This window comes from Aythya ferina (assembly GCF_964211825.1).
Source record: "Aythya ferina genome assembly, chromosome: 5".
Lineage (NCBI taxonomy): Eukaryota > Metazoa > Chordata > Aves > Anseriformes > Anatidae > Aythya > Aythya ferina.
This window is the reverse complement of record NC_140301.1, coordinates 19,933,101-19,949,902: the sequence shown is the minus strand read 5'-3', so window position 1 is coordinate 19,949,902 and position 16,802 is coordinate 19,933,101. Positions and strand designations below refer to the sequence as shown.

The 16,802-nt window shown below is 50.9% G+C and overlaps 1 protein-coding gene across 3 annotated transcripts in view; it reads right to left on the bottom strand.

Moving 5' to 3' along the window:
* Positions 1-16,802, bottom strand: part of HRAS (HRas proto-oncogene, GTPase) — a 35,701-nt gene that overhangs the window by 13,049 nt on the left and 5,850 nt on the right. Inside the window, exon 2 of one of the 3 annotated variants that reach the window (XM_084521149.1) lies at positions 8,273-8,368. The exons of the other annotated variants lie outside the window; for them this stretch is intronic. The gene's annotated coding sequence lies outside the window, so the exon portion shown is untranslated. The remainder of the gene's footprint in view (positions 1-8,272; positions 8,369-16,802) is intronic. 3 annotated transcript variants of the gene reach the window in all.

Here is a 16,802-nt window from a genome sequence, read left to right as displayed (position 1 = left end):
CCCATCCTGAAAGAGGTTAGGGAGAGCAGGCTGGCAGGCTGCTGCTCTGTGTGAATCACAGCCCATCCAATGCTTCATTTTCACTTACTTGCTTTTTTTTTTTTTTTTTACATTAACCAAGAAGTGAGCTACAAATCTAACACAGTGTGCTTGGCTGCTGGCTTCGTACCTGCAAACTCAGGCGATGCAGCCTGCAAGATGAAAAGAGAGAGGGGTGCCAGAGGTGTAAGGAAAGTTGCAAATCATGGCCCTGCTTTGGAGAAGCAGCCTGGACATAATGAATGTCTTGCATTAGAAAAAAAAAAAAAAAAAAAAAAAAAAGCAGTCTAAGAGAAACAGAATGACTTCTTCCATCCTCTGCAAGCTCTTTAAGACCTGAAGGAACAGGCAGCCTGTCCCAAGAGACTGAGCACAAAAATATTGTTCCAGAGGAGAAAAGGGATAAGGAATGACATCACGTAGGAGGCTCAAAGCACAGGCAGATGTTCAAGAGGATGCAGGAAACCTTGGAGGAAGAAGAGCAGAAAGCTGCAGGCAGGTTCAAGTCAGAGGCAAGCCTGAAAGAGAGGGATTGTCTCTGCAGCACACTCGTAAGCCCCAGCACCAAGGTGCAAGCCATGGCTTTGCACGAGGTCTTCAACAGGCACAGGCAGGTCCTGGCTCTGGACACAGCTTTAGTTAGAGCACCTCTGGCAACACATCGCCTCTGCCAGAGACTACCTGACCACAAAGAAGTTAAATCCCTGCTCTTTTTCACTTGCCATCGTGCCACCAGGCAGCGCAGGGCCTCCAGCCCTCGGTGCTCTCCTAGAAGACAGGCGAGGGTGGCAGGAGCTGGTGCTCGAGCATCTGGTGATTGCACGGGCCAGCAGAGATGGGAGGAGAGAGGAAAGCAGGATGGCACCATCCCCACCAGTACTGCCGACAGCTTGCTGATCTCTGATTTCTCTCTGTTCGTGTTGCACCTTGCCTGGTAGTTAATAAAAGCAGTACAGTTACCTGCTGCTGGCACTAAGCTGGTCTGACCACGCTGCTCTTGCTCACCTGCTCCTAAATTTAACGAAGTTCTTTCTCTCCAGCTCCCTCTGTAAGAAAAGCACCTGGTAGTCACAGCGATGCCGAGTAGTTTTATAAACATACCAGAAACCAGCAAACAATCTCTATAAATTGGTAACACAACCAACAAACCAGCTATCCAAGAGCTTTCTCTCTGAACTGATACTCAAGAACGGAGTCACGCCCTAGATGATACAAAATACAAAATATTGGGTATAATCAAAATGATTATACTCAACATAAAGACCAGCAGGCCCCTTATCTCAGGAGCCTATAAACCACAGCCTGACCCCAAGGAACAGCCAGTGCAGCACTTGCCATCAGCTGATCACCAACGTTTCTCCTCTTGGCCTGAGTGTGAGCACAGACAACTTCCTCAATTCCTCAATTTCTCATTACACTTGCACTCACCAGTGAAGGGGAACTTCCAGCAGCGCAAAATGGCCCCAGGATCAAACTGAGTGTGCCTGGGCTGCTCACGCCCACATCTCCAGAAGCTCTGCGAGGTGCCGTAACGTCCTTGCAGTTCACAGTGGGACCTTCACCTCCCACCACCGCTGCTTCTCCCTGAGAGCGACCAGCCCGTCCCACTGGGGTGTCTGCTGGAGAAGCACACTTCCAAGCCAACCATGGCTTATCTACAGAGATAACACGTGCTGCTCTGCACGTCACTTGCTGCTGCTCCACGGAGAGGACTGAGGAAATGGGCTCCTCTGCTTTCCCCTCCGGCCCACAGCGCAGCCAGGCAGGTGCTTATGGAGAGAGGGACAGGTACCCAGGGAAGTTAAAAACACAGCCCACGTTGCAGGTAACAACTAAACCCATTAAAATCCTGGCCTCTGAGCCACCTCCTGACCTGGTACCAGGTTGTAATGCCTTGGGACTGGTCACAGGGGTTGGACAGGCAGGGCTGGTCATGCACACCATCCTCCTCCTCGTCCCACGGACCGGCAAAGCCAGGCAAAGAAGCCATCGCCAGTAGCAAAGGCAGAAACTAAATTGAGGCAACTTCCCATCCAGGGCCTTAGCGGGAGGCGAAAAGCTCCACATGCAGGTTTTGGATGGGAAAGCCGCTGGTTGCCTGCTGGGTCTTTGTGTCTGGCTGCCAGAGCTGACAGCTCCCCGCAGAGCAGCACTTCCCTGAGCAGGGATGCTTGGAGAGGCAGAGTAAAGCAAGGGGGAAAGCCCAAACCGCCCTCCGGTTATCCTCGTGAACTCACAACTGTGCCACCAGCACAGGGAGGGGGCAGGGACGGGCAGGGACAGGATGCCCCGACACACAGACGAGGCGGGGTAACAGGAGAGAAGAGAGCAGCCGACACCGAAAGAGGCTGGGGCAGCGACCAGAGGCACTCACCAACCCAGGGCCACATTTAACACTCTGCAGGGGTCACAGGCAGCATTTTGCAGCTGAGATATGCTTTTTTTTTTTTTTTTTTTTTTTTTTGAGTTGACAGAGAGTGACTAACACCGTGTATCAGGGACAAAAGCGCCCCGTCCCCAAGGACTGCGTTCTCCCTCCATGATTTCCGTTCTCCTCTCCTTCCCCACCCTGCCCCGTGCCTCCGAAGCAACTGCTGACAGGGAAAAAACAAAAAGCTGGTTTCAGGAAACACATCTAAGCCATTTTCATTTAGAAAAAAAAATTTGCAATGGAAATAGGGTCTGGCTGTTGGGCTTCCTGCTTGCTTTAAAGCCTAACGTATGTGAGTAACATAAGGAAATAAATGGGTGAGGAAATAAGGTCTGTGCAACTGGGAAGCTCTGAGAATTGTCTCAATAATGTTTTCAATTCTTTAATTTTTAACATTTCATGGAAAAGAGCCTTTAAAAAGGTCAATTTTGGGAGCAAAATGCTATTGGAAGAGTATCAGTAAGCTTTGGTCCCTGGGAACAAAAAGGTGCAAGCAGCACACGCCCCGTCTCGCCGGAGCTACTGCAGCAGCAAGATGCAGACAGGGAGCCGGGTTTGGGGAGTGGAAGGAAAGGAACAGAGCCTGTTGGTCAGCAGCAGGAAATGAGATGAAAACATCTTGAAACAGCAGGAACCCCGGATCCTCACAACCCCACAGTGGCACTCAGCTCCGGCAGCACACCGGTACGGGGCGGCAGCTCCCGGCAGGTTCACCCTGGAGCAAAAGCAAGGCTCCAGCATCCCCGTGTTGGTGCGGCCGAAGCCCAGCCTCCCCGCGCTGCTTCCCCCTGCTCCTCGCCCAGCGTCTGGCTATTTTCAGCCCAGGGGATTTCCTGGGCCTGGCACAGCTTGCGTTCAGCAACCCTCAACAGCTCTTTCCCAAGGACTCCTCCAGCCTCCCCTGAACCCACATACGCTCCTGCCACCCACTCTGTCCTATAGCAAGGAGCTCCACGGGTCTGCTCCCCACAGGGGGACAAAGCAGCCCACGTGTTGGAGCCTAACTCATCTCTGCCCGCATCCCCAGCCAGCCCCTAGGTCTTGTACTAGAAGGGGAACAGCAGGGTGGATCCCCACCCACCCTCTCACACGGGGTACCCCCGGCTGCTAATCACATCCTCCAAAGCGTTATCTTTTCCAGGGAAACGTGGCACAGCCTTTTTCCCCCCAAATTTTCGAAACACGGGGCAGAGCAGCACATTTGTGACGGCCTCGGCTCTGCAGGCGGTGGCGGGTGAGGGAGCACGGGGACGGCCCGAGGAAGGAAGGAGAGCGAGTTCCCTGCCTTGCCCTCCCCGTGGGACATTGATAAAAACCTCCTCACGCTCCGTTCAAAGCCAGAGCTCAAAGGAACAGCTTGAGTGACCCCACGGAGCCAAAATCAGATATTTCTAGAGTGTCTCCTTTATTAGTGAGCCATTTCATTTCCGTGATCAAATATAATGATCATCCCTCCGCACTCATTTAGCCCTTGCAGAGCTTTTGCAGGCACAAAAAAAAATGCACTTTTTTTTTGCAGAAAAGCAAGTGCCTGTGCATCTTGGGGAGCCAACAAGAAGCGGGCAGCTGGGGAAGGAGATAAAGGGAAGCAGGCAGGCACCTGCTGCTGAGACAGACCCCTTTCTGCCCCCGTTCCCCCGGGGCACGTTATGAGCACAGTGACACAAAGCTGTCCCGGCCGTGCTGCGCTGCTCATGGGCATGAATATGCATCAGGCGTTATGCAGCAGCTAGTTCGGGGCATGCCGCTGATTTACAGGCTGAGCAGGACAGCTAAACAAATCCCTTCCTCACCCTGCAAACCGCCCAGGGTGAATCGTTCTGCAACAATAACGCTCTCCCTGACGGGTGCCAGGGAAAGGGGGGCCCAGGGAGGGAAGAGAAGGAGCTGACCTCGCTCAGCTCATCACAGAAGAAAAGTGAGGTGAGGATTTGCGCAGACACACCTCGGCCAGAGCAAGCACTTCTCACAGGACGAACTTCTCAGCAAGACACGGCTCAGGAGGATGACTGCCAGGGCCCAGCAGCAAGGTGGGTGCATCCTGCAGGCAGTATCAAGCAACAGTCACAGGAGGAGAGAGGTCTAAAGGCACGAGAGACAAGTCTGGATCAGGAGCCTGTTTGTTAAGTTTGGGTCCTGGATTACTCAAGCCTCACTTTGCTGCTCACAGTAAATTAGCCACAAGAGGACTTACTTTCTGTGATGCTCACATTCCCTCCCTCTGCAGCAGCCTGGATTTAAAAAAAAATTAAAAAAAAAAAAATCAGAGCACTGTTGCTGTGGGTGCATTATTTAAATGAATCACTGTCACGGCACAGATCTGCTGCAAATAAGACTTACACGTCCCGATACTGGAAAGAGAGGATTCTCCCTCTTTTGGCTGAGGAGTGACAGATGAACAGCCAAGGCGCAGGGACTCCATCCTGCCTGCCGCGCAGCTGCACCCATCCCAACCCGAGAACTCAGAGCCCAGCAATCAAGCACATAACTCCCCTCGCAATGAGGAACCCGCCGCAATTAAGTGACTCGGTCACGGTCACACAGGAAACTTATGGTAAAGCTGGGGATTTCTGCTCCCTCAAGTTCAAGCCTTTGCCACAAGACCATGCTTCCCGTCCGCAGCTGAGCGTGCAGGGGACAGGATCACCATGCCAGCTCCATCACCTCCAGCATCTGCGGGCAGAACTGCACCATCAGCAGAAGCTGGGGGGGTGGTTTCCTTCCAGAATTTCCTCAGGAGCCTGCAGCAACGACGACGTGCAGGATTTGGGCAGGCTCACAGCCAGCTTCCAAAGGCACATTAAGGTTGAAAAGAAACCACAGAAAAGCGAGGCACCAGACCTGCAAGAGATGTGGCTCCACCTAAACGCAGAAGTTAACTGAAGCTTGACAAGCTGATTAACAAGTAAATAAAGCCTCCAAGAGCAGCAGAGCAGCTGAGGTTCCCCTGATAAGTCCTAAAGGTTAGGCACCGAGGTCTTCTTGAGATCCCTGAGAATATTCTCCCTGTTTTGAAACCTGGTGCTGCGTAACTGGTCCCTGGATCCTGGTCTGTGGTGGAGGCAAGGAGGTGGTCCGGATCCAGCCATCTCACTGCACTTCACGTGGCCGTCACACCCCAGGGACCCTGCCCTGCCTCTCGGACTCGACCATGTGCTGGCTCCACGCAGAGCAACTGTCCAGGGAGAAAAAGGCAACGCGGGGCTCTGACGAGCACTGGATCAGCACAAAAGCACTGGCAAGCACTCCCTCCGGTCACACCAGCCAGATTTCCCAGTTATCTGAAAGATAACCTGAGCTTCCAGAACGACAACTCGCTGGGCAAAACTGAGTCAGGTTGCTTACGAAGTAAAAGGACGCAAAGCTGAGCAGTCCATTTTTGAAGAAAAAGGACAAAAATAAGGGAGTTTGGATGCAGGCTCTGAACTGGGGGCAGAAAGAAGAAAACGTGCAAGTCTCCAGAGAGAAAAAGGCAACCAGGGACCAGCACCTGCCCGCAGGGTGGCAAAGAGGAGCAGCTGGTGCCATTCCAGCAGGTACCTGGCGATCAAACACAGCTGGTGCTTACAGAACACAGCAACAGCATTTCACCTCCTTCAGTATCTGCTTTCTGCTGCAGGTACGCCACGAAAGAGACCGTGCAAAGTACTGCCCAAACGTCCGCAGTGTGAGCCGGAGAAGTCACAGCTTGGGGAGAGCAAAACCGAGCAACATGAGCCCACAGGTACTCATCTAGCTGAAACATCCTTTAATGTCCTTTTTCTTTTCCCCTCAGGCACGTCAATATGCCTCCATCATAGATCAACCTTGAAGGGCAAACTCCCCCAGCCCCGCAGCAGCAAGAAACGTTGATGTGCATCACATCGCGGGATGGAGCCAAGAGCATGCAGCTGGACAGGGGCAAGAGGGGGCTAGAGGAGGAAAAGCTGCTAAACAAAAAGAAAGGGGACAGGAAAGTTGTTTGGTGATATTAACGCTGAGGATAAAACATTTGGCACAAGCCTGATGTTATTTGTATTAGTAAAAAAGTAAGTATGAAGCCAAAGGGCTAAAGCACCAGTCTAAACAGGCACTGTCAGCTTTCACGTGCACAAAAATAGGCACGCTTTCTTTCCCTGTATTGTTATTTCCTGTATAGGCAATCACATTGCTTAAAATTTATATATATATTATTTTTTTTAAAGAGGGACTTTTGAGCTTTGAACTGTGCTACACTTCCCAGGATAAACAGAGTAAAAAAGCAGCATTCAGCCTGGCTCCCAGCTCAGCTCCTTAGGACAGTAGAAGCAATGCCTGGGCATGGAAGATGTCATAGAGGATTCTCAAGTAGCCCCAAAATTGTCTTTTCCTCTTTCCAGTGGAAATCAACCCTAAGTATGAGACCCAGAGCAGGGTCTTGTCCTACTGGGTATTCTCCAAACAAGAAAGAGGGTTCCTACACCTCCCCTCAGACTTTCTGATCCTGCTGCAGGAGCTCAGCTCTACAATGCTGAGGATGCACACACTGCAGATACGTTCCAAAAAGAAATGCAGCAGCGTTTATTGAATTTATTCTTGGACTTGATAAGGCTCATGGAAACGGTTCTGTTTGGTCTCAGAAAAGAAGAACCACAAAAGGCAAATTCAGAACTTCAAAACTTCACCCGACAGCCCTGAGCCACTATGTGTGTCTAGTATGGAAAAGGTGTGAGATTTTTAATTTTCCAGAAGAAGGGAGAAGCCAGCCCAAGCTAAGAGTCACAACCAAACTCCTGAGTGTTCAACCTGATATTTGACCTTGGAGGATCGGTTTAAGGGAAAGGCAGAAAGTATCATCAATGAAGCCATTAAAGCCAAGCCAGTCAACATTGGCTTAAGGCTTCATGTAATCTTTATTTTCAACCTTAGCACATATGGAGCATTTAACCCTCTCAGCATCTCGAGACAGGAACAAGGCAGAGTGACATTTCCTGGGAAACGAAGGATTAAAAATACAAGTTCACTCAGTCAGGAGGCACAGAGGAAGACTGCAGAGCAGCTCTGAAAGTCAGCAATCAAAAAACCAAGCAGAAACATGATGAAACACGATGGACCGATTCAGCCACGTGAAGCATGGTAGAGTCAGAACAAGTGCTGAGGTCTCCTAATTATCCCAAATCCTACCTTCGTGTTCCCTCCTGTTCCTCAGCACTGGCTCCCGAGGATGTGCAGAGCCTCCACGAAGGAGCTCCTGCAAGGGGAGCGACAGAAAACCAGACCTGCAGGTGTCCCATCGTGGTCTCGGGGTTTGTCCAGACTACGGGAGCTGCAGGCATGTTGGGTAACATGTGGGGACCACAGACAGAACTGCTGTAGCCGAGACCCAGCTGATTCACGACACTGTGGCTTTGGTTTAAAATATAAATAATTAAATAAAATGACCTTCCCTTCAGCCCACTGGGAAAAATCCAAGCATCTCCCTTTAGTCCCCTACCATATAGCAACACAACCTCATCATTATGACTAAAACTTACTTGATATATGCTATTAAAGTGGGGGTTAGGAACAGTTATATGGCCAGCATCGCTCTGAAACAACCAATTGCTGGGAGCAACTCATGCTATCGCCCTTCTCCATCAGCCCTCATCAACCAAACAGGCCCCGACCTTTCCTTCCAAGGTGTTCAGTATCTGCCCTCCCGAGCACCAAAGACGGTGATTTTATTTCATTTTTGTCAGCCTGCTACTCTAAACATGAATTGCAGCAGCTCCAAAGCTGCTGTTTGAGCTTAATGGCCTGGTGCTATGTGTGGCCTGAGGCCTCTCCACTTATCCTCACCCCTACCTGCAGAACTTGCCTGCGGTACCTCTGCTGACTTGGTGGAGGCTGTGAGGGCAACAGATGTCCAAGCAACAACACATGTCATGGGCGCAGGTTGTTCTGTAGGAGTTAGAACAAGAAAGTGAGAAAACGGGCAGGTGATGTGAGCTGGTTCTCCTAAAAACATCGCCTTGTCTCGTGAGGTGACGCAAGCTTCCCAGCTCCTGTCACAGCACGAGCCATCTTGTGAGCCTCAAGTCAGGCTCAGGAACTACCCGTAAGACATGGAAGTGATCCCTCTAAGCCAACAGCCACCAAGAGCAGTCACATCATCTTTACCTGTGCACAACCAGATCTTTCAGAGCTTTGCTGAGGGCCTGGGGGCTCTCTTTTGGTTTAGTGTTGGTGGTGGTTTGGTTTTTGTTTTGTTTTAACGCGAACAGAGAACAACCAAACCGTCCATTTCTCCTTAAAAGCTTGGTAAGAAGACAAAAAGATCCTTCCTTGGAAAAGCAGGATAAATGCAGAGATTAAGATTGAACTGTGATTTTTATTTTTATTTATTTATTTATTTATTTTTATGGCCTTGCCAGTATCATCAGGCCTCCTGGAAACACACTGAAATGTGGGACTGGCTGTAAGATCTCAAACATGATTATTTGCTTTTGCAGGAGCCTGGAGGAGACACAAGTCACCAGCGAGGTTTTGGGAAGTGATGATGTACTGATGAAGGCTCCCTCCTTCATCTGGCAGCAGCAGACTTCACCAGCATTGCTGCTCATGACTCTTAAGGCATACACAGCACTTTGTCATTCTCGGACATCGTTCACACCTAACTGGAAATAAACTGCTTCCTCATTTCCCCCTTAAACCCTCTCTTATTTTCAGAAAGCAGCTCCCTGAGGACTGTGTCTGTCCCTACAACGAACCTCCAAGGCCACAGCATGGTGGAGTGGGTACAGTTCCTACATAGCTCTCATTGTTCCCACACAGGAACTTCAGCTGAAGCATTAAAAAAAAATAAAAAATCAATGTTTGCAAAAAGCTTTTTTAAACAGAAAAAGCCCACAGAAAACCACCAGCTTGCATGTCAAACAAGCTAACTTTAACTTGAAACACTACTCGAGCAAAAATAGACGCTGCACTGTTCTGCAGGGGGAACATATTCACAGAAGAGGAAAATTCATACTTGAACAGCAGGGAAAAAGCAGCGAGCTCTGAAAGCCTGTCAACTTAGCCTCAAAATCCATCCTCAAAAACTTGGGGTAAATGAACTCCTAAATGAATTGCAGTCTGGGGCTGATTAGGATCCAGGATTTGGACTCGGAAACCCCTACCAACCATACATCTTCTGCACTATCATGCAACCATGTCCTGCTTTTACCCGCACACCCCCCTCCTGTCCCGCCTCAGGTAGGACCCGCATCCCAAACCAGGGTTCAGTGGCTGGACCTGGGCTGTTGCTGCTCCAGGACAGGGAGCGAGCACGTCACACAAGCCATAAACACTTATTTACAACCCACAGGAGGATGAAGGGGCTGCTGAAGTTCTGCTGGCCTGGCACCACCGGTCATACTCTGTTCATCTTCAGCATCACACTTAGAAACATAAGCAGAAGTTCGTGTGCCTTTCTCCGCTGTCTAACACTGGGCAGAGGAATGGAGATGTGCTGCAAAGGAGCTGTTCCCAGCGGAGGCTGACATTCCACAGGCTTAATTTGTCATTATTTCCACTTACTTCTGATCAAACTCGAGATAAACTACGTCAACCCAAACAAGAATCTGACTTCACAGTCCAAAATTCTGTTCAGACAAAAAATTCACGCAGTCGGCCTTTTTTAAAGGCTCCCACATGGCTGCAAGGTCTGCAGAAGACACTGAGACCATTGTGAAAGAGTCAGTGCCCCATCTGGGCTCTAGATGACAAGTGCTTCATGCCACTTTTAGCAAGTTGTTTTTTGGTTTTTTAATTCTGCAGCACCAGAGGAACTGATGCTCTTGAAGAACACAGAAACCCAAGGAGCGCTCAGCACACTCCAAAACACCATGAATTGCCAGCTACACGAGGTCCACCCAAAGCTCTGCAGCTGCACTTAAAATGAAGCGTGTCATGCACCCACCATGGACATTTATTTGCAAAGCACCAGGTTCTGTCCCCCTGGGTGACATCCTGCTGCCTTCATGCTGCTGCTCCTGGGTGATGGATGATGGCTCCATCCTGCTGGGCACCAGCTGGCTGCGATGCTGAGCTCAGCACCACGGCACCCCAGCGCCACGACCTGCCTGCACCTCTCGCCCGCAGCCAAAAGTTGCCAGCAGCTCTCTGAAGCTGCGTTCGCAGCGCCACGTTGCCTCTGAAGGCAAACCACAATGCACTGTTTCAAAGCAACCAGCTGATGAGGAACAACAATAGGCAGAAGGAAAAAAAAAAAAGAAAGAAAACCACCTTGAACCACTCCCCCTCCTTTCTCTCACGAGAAGCTTATAGTAATTGCAAAGCATGAGAATCTGAACAAACGCCCTGCTTGGGCAACTGGGGCCATCCCCGGGAAAATATTTGCATCTAGGGGATGTGAGAGTTGTGCAACCGGCGAAGTATCAAGCCAGATAAGGCAGAGACCTTTCACTAGGCTCCAGAGAGACACACTCGTCACTCCGTGATGCTGACTCAGGCTAAGACAAGTTGCTTTAATTTTCTCTCCCTCCCTCCAGCCTTCACAGGGGAAATAATACCAGCCTACTGCTCAGGCAGTTTGAAGCCACCGGGCGCTATTTGCAGAGCTGAATCAGAAACCGAAGGAGCCATCAGTAGAAGCACGGGAAGGAAGATGGCTTCTCCATGATGGGAGCCTGGTTCCCACCCGAAAGGTCTTAAACTCCTAAGGAAATTCCTCGTGCAACAAGGTTAGCTGTGCCTGGGACACGACGTGCAGCTTCACCCATGTTCCATTATTTCCCGTGCCTAAGGCTTGATGCAGCCTTCTGAGCCCTGCTGGAGTTAGTTACACATACATCTCGTTTGGGAATTAGACCAGAGAAATTAGTTAGGAAGGTCACACAGTTACAGAAAATTGACAAAGACTGAGGGCTCCTGGCTCCTGCTGCCAGCTTTCCAGCACCAGTACACCTGCCTGTTGAGCCGGGAGAGCAAAGCAAACCCACGGCACTAACAATCCCGTGTTAACGTCTCTTGGCCCTCGCTGACTTGGCTTTTTCCCCCGTGGAAGAAATAACAGAAGCAGCTACCGAAGAAGAGCTGGGAAATGGGGCAGGTCCACCAGCAACGCACCTGCTGACCTGCGGGACCCACAAACAGCAGGCAGAAGGCACAGCAAACAGCGGGAGGCGCGCAGGGAGCAGCGAGTGCCTGGTGCTGTGCCAGGCGTTGGGACACTCTTCAAACACGGCCACTATTTGTCGTGCCAAAGTTCAGAGGGGAAGGACGGCAATGAATGCAAAACACATGCTGTGGGGCTGCACTACCAGGCTCTGGGGCACCTTCCTTCGGGAATTAAAGGCTCCTGAAGGTTTTCCATACACTCTCCGTCTCGGCTGCAGAGCCACATCCATCCCCTCGGGCAGACCTCATGCAGCCCCAGCCCTTCACATCGTGGGATGTAACGCAGAAAAGCTTGTCCTGGACACAGGCAGCTGGTTAAGAGAGCAAGGAGAGGTCAGGCACATTGCAAAGGGAGGATGAGGCACCATGTAGCAAACAATGAAGTATCTTTGCCTTCCTCTGCAGCACGCAATGGGCGCTTCCAACCTGCGGTCAGCCCAAAATTTTTCCCCTAACATACTCTCCGTGACTGCAAAGACACTGGAGCCCCTTTGACATTTTCAGGTCTCTTCATGGGCACATTACGGTTGTGACATTTGGTCTTCTACTGCACAGGGTACGTTTACTGTACAGCAATGATTTTCTGCCTTTATCAATCCAAAAAAAAAAAAACCAACACATTCCTGTGCAGCTTTCCGAACAACACACTCCAGCTCCCTGACAGCACTTCTTGTTCGTACTGCATGGCTTCCGCAGACCCTTCAAAAACCAGCCAGGGCTCCTCACCTACATGAAGAGCAGCGGCTGAGAACCGCAGTTAAAAGGCCTGGAGCAGCTGGAACACACGCACTGGCTTTCCTGAGGCTGTCCAGAACTGAACGCTGATTTACAGGTATCTGACCTCGCAGGAATTAATGCTTCAGTAAGCAGCAAGGTGGGGCACAAAGCCATGTATTTTTGGGGGGGGTCATAGGATTTGATGCTAACCACGCAGGCATGGGATAGGACAAGAAATGGGGCAGGGCAGGCTCAGTGCTGGCCGCCAGCGCAGGGACTGAGGCTGAGCTCCGCAGGCTCCTGCTGCAGCCAGCCTCCTCGCTCCCGAAACACCTGGTGCATCACGTTCCTGCCACCGGGCTAATTCTTCTCCAGGAGAAAGGCATGATGGAACAAGCGCTCCCAATCAAAGGGGAAACTCAGCCAGCGAAGAAAATCCTCCCCAGGCTACCAGGCTTTATTCCTACCTGTTGGCTCTGCTCAGGTTTGCAGTTTTTTCATGAAAGGCTCTCACCACCTCTGCCCTGCTCCCTGAAGACCGCTCTGCTTTCCACAGCAACCACAAAGGCTGAGCACCAGTGGGAAGCAACCCTACAGAACCCAGCTCTGTTAACACAGCAGTGCTCCAGCGTTAAGGGGCATGGGTTTTACCCACCAAACCCCAGAGCACCCATGTTTGCTGCCCTTGTAACCTGGAGGCACCACAGGGTTAACCCCAAGTCCCCACGCAGGTGTCTCAGCTCCAGATTTAGGATTTCGAGGTCTCAAGCCTCTGCTTCACAGGAGGGAGCTGCTGGGAGGTATCTGCACCCCTCCAGCTCTCAGCCAGCAAGAAACTGCAATGAAACAGCTCTCAAGCAAAGCAGTAGAGGTTTACCAGGTAAGACAGCACACAGCTAAGGACAGGCTATATTCAACGCTGCGCCTTGCTCTCTGTGCTACTCTTCCTGGCAAAACAGAGGCAGTCAAGGTGGGATTCATCTCACCTACAACAGAGCCCATCAGCTGGAGCCTCCCTGCGATCGATGGGAAGAGACAGGCGCAATCTGTCTGCCTGCTTTCAGACATCTGCATTAGGACGAGATGAAAGCGCTCGTTTCCTCCGCCGCGCATCCACGGGGGCCGAGGGTAAGCAGCCGAGATGTGAGATGTCAACGTCTGGGCACGCAAATTGCACCCTGACGTTTCTCATCCTGCACCGAGCTCGGAAGCTTTTCAGCGAGGGACTGCACCCAACATGAAAGCACTCCCAGCCTCCGAGGCCTGAAGGTAACACCACACTTCAAACGGCAGGAGAGAGACCGATACTCTCGAGTATCTACCGCAGAGACAGCTCCGCAGCGCTTTTCCCTGGAACGATATTCCAAGTGGATGCAAGGCGTTTCGGGGGCCGCTGGGCTGCCGACGAGGAGGCAGAGCTGCAGGTCTCAACCCGCCTCTGTGCCAGCAGAAGAAGAAGGGGAAGCGTCCCAGGAGCCAAACGTTCGGTGCTGTGAGAACTGCAGAGCCTGGCGAGGCTGCAGCTTTCACTTTACACCCCAAAACAGGCACTGGGGCTGTCAGGGAAGGATGCACACACACAGAGGGGCTCAGGGACAGACACAGGGGACAAGGAAGGAAAAAAGACCTGTGCCATCTGCGTGCGCCACGGGCAGATTTGGGATTTGCAGAGCAGTCTCGAGGATTCTCTGTTTCGTGACTTCTGATATATGATCCTTTGGGGCTGGCAACGCCGGGGTTTGATGCAGACAAATGCTAAATAATGAGTCTGGGGGCAGAAAGCCAAAGCAGAGAGCACACATTAAATGGAGCTGTCACGCTGCTAGACTGGCCGAGGAGAGATTGAGGAGTTATTGTAAGATTTGTGAAGCCATCAGCCCTGGTGCTACAGAAAATAAGAAAATTAGGCTCAAAGAGGGACTGCAGGCAGAATAACTTCCCTGACAGCAGGATAAATGAGGAATAAGTTGCTACAAAAAGCCCTCAAATCAAACAGGGGAAAAAAGCATGGAAGAGCCTGCACAACATTTACCTACAGTGGAACTGAACTGAAGGGTTCAGAAAACAAAAAGATGTTCAAATTAGTTCCCTGAAAAGATGATTTATAGTTGGCAGAGCTTTTTCTTCTGCATCCACCCCACTGTACACCTACGATGGGGTCTGCAGGCTCCCACCTCAGATTTCAGCCATCATCTCCGTGCACCCTCATCCCAACAGGTACCTGCTCCCGCTGCTTGTCCTGCTCCACGTATCCACTGCCAGCCACAGCAGGAGCCCTCTGACTATTTTGATTTTTTGTTGTTGTTGTTGTTTTTGTCTCCCCCTCCCTGGGGATATTTACTAAAGCTGCGGCCTGAATGAGCTTGTTCTAGAGGCAGGCTTTGAAACAAAGATGAAAACCCAAACTGTCCTAAGAGATGCCGCTCCGACTGCCGGCCCGTGCTCGCTGCAGCTCACAGAGCTTTTCAGCCGACTTCAGCAGAATTTGAGCAAGACCTTGTAACCCTGTCGCAATGCAATCGCCAAGTCCTGCCAAAAACCATGTGCTCACTAGCATGCTCTGAAAAACCCCAACCCCCCTGTTACGCACTCAGCTTTCCCTCTCCTCACCAGGAGTTCTCACTTCGGACAAGGCTGGTTTTGAGGGCCGCAAACTGGCCTACAGAACCAACTCCGGACTTCTTTATTTAGAACTGGACACCTCTGCTCCAAAACTCCTGCTGGATTTCTGTTGTTGTCTTAAAAGCACCCTGCGATTGCCTTGTTTTCTCTTTAAAGCTTAGAGATTGCAGGGAGAGAAGCTGCACCCATGCGCTGTAACTGCAGCTCCCAGTCAGCTGTCCTGTGCCTTCAGCAGCCCCTGGCCAGGGACTGGAGCATACAGCGACTTCCCCAGGCGTTAGACTGTGCAGATCTGACCCGCCGTGCCACCATTTATCACCAAAACCAGTAATAATTCATTCCTGCAGAGCATAAAATGAACCAACTGGCTTCCACCTGGAGCTACTGCACGGAAGACTGGGGCCTGGAGGGTTTCCCGACAGCAGCAGCAGCAGCACTGTGTATTTTTAAAGCGCTGGCTTGTGTCAGATATTGCAGAACCACCAGGCTGGCTCTCTGAAATCCTGTCTCCACGCCTGCTCTCTGCCAACGGGGAGCTTGCTGTACTGCAGGCTCAGCAGGCAGGGACCTGCTGCTTGTGTTTTCCCAGAGAGCGGCTCCTGAATCACACTGCCCCTAATTCCGAGCAGGCAGGACGGGTCTCAGAAGCACGGATGCAGCCTCAGCCCTTTCATCCATTTCCAGCAGCAAGAGCTAGTCTTAATTTTCTATCTGCAGGCACACCAAAGGATTCGTCCTTTATGTGTGTTCAGCAATGCAAGCTCCCAGAGACACAGCCTGGCTCGTGACGTGCTGCAATCCTCCACCTTTCCCTCCCAATCCATCTGATCTCCAGAGGACAGGAGGGTCTTCTCCTCGCCTGCCTCGGAGCACCTCCACAAACACCTCCCTGGCATCTCCTGCCTGCCACTCCAGCCGAACAGCCTCCCGTTACTCACCTCCTCTCCTGAGCAGCTTTATCATCTGCTCCTCTACGGTTTCCCTGAATTACCCCAGAGGTGACCGTATTTCAGTGGCAAATTAAACTGTCACAATACATTCCTTTCTACACTGTTTTTTAAAATATGTGAGCCCTGGTTGCAGGAGAATTGTTTTGGATAGATTAGATTAGGTGCCTGGGAAACGAGTTCAAAAAAAAAAAAAAGCATAAAGGTTTTTTGCTTCTCAAAGAAGTCTACCTCTCCGTCCACCACCATCCCACCCCCCAGGAAGTTTTTTTATCCTAAAATACCTCATCAATTAACTGCATCTGGTGTTTTAGATCCACTGTTCTTTCCATGAAAAGTGCCTCAGAGCAGCTGACGAAAGAGAGATGGCTCATTTCAGAATTACCTGCTGCAAGCAGAAATCAAGAGCCAAAAGCTCTCTGAGTTTTTAATCGAGCCTTCCTCTTCTCCCCATCCAGAGGGCTACCACATTTCTTGTCAATTACTCAAGTTTTCTCACTATTTTCCAACCCACAACAGGCCAAGACACTTGGGTTTACTATGGGGTATCAACTTATTCCTGAAGACATGATGCCACTTACAGCTTTGAAGATTTACATGGAAGGGACATTCACATCTGTTTGAAGACCTGATATCAAAAATATTTAAAAATAAAACCCCGCTTTCTTGAGGCTCTTTGTGGGGAGAAAGCCTTTCACTCCATCTCACCCTCTAGCGTCTTTCAAAGAAACTCCTCCATGGAAGCCAAAGCTGGGCGGCAGTGGTATGACCAAGAGAAGCCCATGCTGCAGCTCCAAGGCACCACCAGCAGTGGCTGAGATGAAGTGACAGCATTTTCAGCCTTCTGCACCTGAAGACATCTCTAACTAGGTGCCGGAAACCTTCGATCCCTGATCCCTTGACACCGGTCGTATCGCAGGGATGGGAAC